Source organism: Vigna umbellata, chromosome 4, assembly GCF_029865625.1.
Source record: "Vigna umbellata cultivar VRB3 chromosome 4, Vumbellata_1.0, whole genome shotgun sequence".
Lineage (NCBI taxonomy): Eukaryota > Viridiplantae > Streptophyta > Magnoliopsida > Fabales > Fabaceae > Vigna > Vigna umbellata.
The window spans coordinates 54,176,578-54,181,093 of NC_142168.1; positions in this window are offsets into that span (position 1 = coordinate 54,176,578).

The window sequence follows — 4,516 nt, forward strand, 5'->3', positions numbered from 1 at the left end:
GATTTTTATCTTTTAGGTTAGATTTTATTTTTATCTTTTTAGACTAGATTTTATTTTATTTTCGAATTTTTATTTTATTTTTCTGTTTTCTGTTTTCTGTTTTTTTTATTTTTTTATTTTTAGGTTAGATTTTATTAGATTTTATTTTTATCTTTTAGGTTAGGTTAGATTTTATTATATTTTATCTTTTAGATTAGATTTTATTTTATTTTTTTTTAGATTAGGTTTTATTCTATTTTATTTGATTCTATCTTCTAAAATCTTTTATCTTCTTATATCTTTTCAATCTTTATTTTCTTCTATATCTTTTTGTGCTAACAAATCTTTTCTAGGGTTTTGTTTTCTTGTGTATGCAGGAAGGTCAAACCAGTACTAGTTCAATAGCACAAGGAGTATGGAGAACAATAATGCTAGAAGAACTCTTGCAGATTATACTAATCTTGCTGGACCTCAACACTTTAACAGCATAGCTCGACCTAGAGTCAATGCAGCCAACATGGAGGTCAAACCAGCATTAATTCAACTGGTAAAGAGTAATCAATTTACTGGGTTATCACATGAAAGCCCATATGAGCACCTTACAACATTTAATGAGATCTGCAACACGGTCAAGATCAATGGGGTGCCAGATGAAGCTATCAAACTTAGCTTGTTTCCTTTCTCATTGGGAGGCAATGCTAAGCTTTGGTTGAACTCTTTTCCAGAAGAAAGTTTCACGGAGTGGGAAGCAGTGGTTACAAAGTTTTTAAACAAATATTTCCCACAATCTAAGGTGATTAAGGGCAAGCAAGAGATATCTTCATTCAAGCAGGGCATGGAAGAATCACTTGGACATGCATGGGACAGATACAAAGGATTGTTACGTAAAACTCCTATGCATGGTTTCAGAGAAGAAGAAGTAGTCCTAACTTTCCTTGGAGGGCTTGGTTCACAAACCAAGATGATACTGAATGCTTCAGCTGGAGGCAATATCAAATGGAAGACTCCAGAGGAAGCAACTGAAATTATTGAAAATATGGCTACTAGTGACAACGAACTCAATATTGAAAAAGGAGACTTTCATCAGAGGGAGTTGTTACCATTACATGATGCTCTGCTAGAACAAAATAAAACTCTCTTTCAACAGCTTGAGGAAGTAACCATGAAACTTTCTCGAATACCACAGGGAATACAACAGGTCTCAATGGTTCAAGAACGACAAAAATGGCAGATGCAAGTTACTCCAGTTGAGAAAACAACAAAGCTTGAAGAAACTTTCCAGAGATTCTTGAAGACAAATGCGTCCTATTGTCATAATGTGGATGTTGCATTTAAAAAAATGGAGGTTCATGTTGAGAGAATAGTTGACGAAATTAAACAGGATAATCTTGGAAAGGAGTGCAAAACTGTTGTGACTAGAAGCGGTAGAGTGTTAGAGGAGAGACAAAAAGAGAGAGAGGAGAAAGAAAATGAGAGTGAGAGTGAAAAAGAAACATGTGAGAGAGAGAAAAAGAGAAAAGAAGAAGAGGAGAGGAGAGAAAAAAATGAGAGAGAAGAGAGACAGAAAGAAAAAGAGTATGAAAAGCCACTTCCTTATCCAAAGAGTTATTCAAGGAAGGAGAAAGAAAAGCAGTTGGAAAGATTCATGGAACTCTTTAAGAAGTTGGAGATCACTATACCATTCTCTGAAGCATTGCAACAGATGCCAGCATATGCAAAATTTTTGAAGGAACTTCTCACAAAGAAACACAAGTACATTGAGAAGGAAACTATCAATATACAGGGCAATTGCAGTGCAATCATACAGAAACTACCTCCTAAACTTAAAGACCCAGGAAGCTTCACCATTCCATGTACCATAGGAGATGTGAAAGTTGGAAGAGCATTGATTGATTTGGGAGCTAGCATTAATCTAATGCCGCTATCCATGTGCAGAACAATTCAGGGGTTGGAAATTAAACCAACCAGAATGGCTCTTCAATTGGCAGACAGGTCTCTTAAATATCCATATGGAGTGGTTGAAGATGTTCTAGTGAAGGTTGACAAATTTGTATTCCCAGTAGATTTCATTGTGATGGAGATGGAAGGAGCTAGTGATGTTCCTCTTATTCTGGGGAGACCTTTTATGAAGACTGCTAGAGTTTTGATTGATGTGGAGAATGGTAAGCTTAAACTGAGAGTTGATGATGAGGAAGTTACTTTTGATGTATCCAAGGCCATGACGTATCCAAATGATGACAAAGCATGCTTTCAATTTGATGAACTTGATGAAGTTTGTATGGTTCAAGAAAGAATGGTGCGTAATATTTCACCATTGGAAAAAACGCTCATTGATGCATGTGAAGATTTGGATGAAGAAGAAGAGAAATTGATTGATGAATGTCTGATGGACTTGGAAACATTGAAAAAGGGTCCAGAGGAAGATCCAATATTTGAAACAATTGATAAGGAAGAAACAATCAAAGCACAGTCGCCAGAATTGAAAAGATTGCCATCACATTTGAAATATGTGTTTCTAGAAGAGGATGGAGCAAAGCCAGTCATCATCAACAACTCTTTATCTTTACAAGAAGAAGAGCAGTTGATAGAAATTCTGAAAGCCAACAAAGAAGCAATTGGGTGGTCAATATCAGATCTCAAAGGTATTAGCCCAACTTATTGTATGCACAGGATTTTTATGGAAGAGGACTATAAACCAAGTGCTCAACCGCAGAGAAGGTTAAATCCTGTCATGAAGGAGGTGGTCAGAAAAGAAGTGTTGAAACTGCTAGAAGCTGGTATCATCTATCCAATCTCTGACAGTGAATGGGTGAGTCCAGTACAGGTGGTTCCAAAGAAAGGAGGGATGACAGTAATTTATAATGATAAGAATGAACTTATTCCTACTCGGACAGTTACTGGCTGGCGCATGTGCATTGATTACAGGAAACTGAATAAAGCTACCAGGAAGGATCATTTTCCTCTTCCCTTCATGGATCAGATGCTAGAAAGGTTATCAGGGCAGGCTTTCTATTGTTTTCTGGATGGATATTCTGGATATAATCAAATTGTGGTAGATCCAAAAGACCAGGAGAAGACGGCTTTTACTTGTCCTTTTGGTATCTTTGCATATAGAAAGATGCCTTTTGGATTATGTAATGCTCCAGCTACGTTTCAGAGGTGTATGCAGGCAATCTTTTCTGATCTTTTAGAAAAATGCATTGAAGTATTCATGGATGACTTCTCAGTTTTTGGAAATTCTTTCCAAAGATGTTTAGCTAATTTGAACACTGTCCTCAAAAGATGTGTTCAGACAAATCTGGTTCTGAATTGGGAGAAATGTCATTTCATGGTAACTGAAGGGATTGTACTGGGGCATAAAATTTCTGCTAAAGGAATTGAGGTGGATAAAGCCAAAGTAGAAGTCATTGAGAAACTGCCTCCCCCAACAGATGTAAGGGGGATTAGGAGTTTTCTTGGTCATGCTGGGTTCTATAGAAGATTCATCAAAGATTTCTCAAAAATTGCTAAACCATTGAGTAATCTTTTGATGAAGGATGCGCCTTTTGTGATGAACGAAGATTGTCTGAAAGCTTTTGATATATTGAAGAAGAAGCTAGTGTCAGCTCCAGTAATTGTAGCACCAGATTGGAATCAAAATTTTGAATTAATGTGTGATGCAAGTGATTATGCATTGGGAGTTGTTCTCGGCCAAAGGAAGGAACAAAAGTTTCATCCAATCTATTATGCTAGTAAGGTGCTGAATGATGCTCAATTGAATTATGCTACTACAGAGAAAGAGTTTCTTGCCATTGTATACGCTCTAGAGAAATTTAGACCCTATCTTATTGGGTCTAAGGTGATTGTCTATACAGATCATGCAGCTATCAAATATTTGTTGACAAAACCAGATTCTAAGCCACGTCTGATTAGATGGGTACTACTATTACAAGAATTTGATGTAGAAATCCGTGATAAGAAAGGAAGTGAGAACTTAATTGCTGATCATTTGTCACGGTTAGTCAACAATGAGGTCACTAGCAAGGAGTCTGCAATCTGGGAATCTTTTTCAGATGAATCACTCATGTATATTCAGCAGAGGCCCTGGTTTGCTGATATGGCCAATTTCAAAGCTGCAAGAGTCATGCCAGAAGATTTAACTTGGCAACAGAGAAAGAAATTTCTACATGATGCCAAGCAGTTTGTATGGGATGATCCGTATTTGTTCAAAATTGGAGCGGATAATCTTCTAAGGAGATGTGTTACAAATGAAGAAGCAGAAGGAATTCTCTGGCATTGTCATGATTCACCTTATGGAGGACATTTTAATGGAGAAAGAACAGCAGCAAAAGTCCTTCAATCAGGATTCTATTGGCCAACTTTATTTAAAGATGCTCATAATCATGCTAGGAATTGTGATAAATGTCAAAGAGCAGGGACAATCACTAAACGTCATGAGATGCCTTTACAAGGTATTTTAGAGGTTGAGGTCTTTGATTGTTGGGGTATTGACTTTGTTGGACCCTTCCCTCCATCTTTCAACAATGAATATATTTTG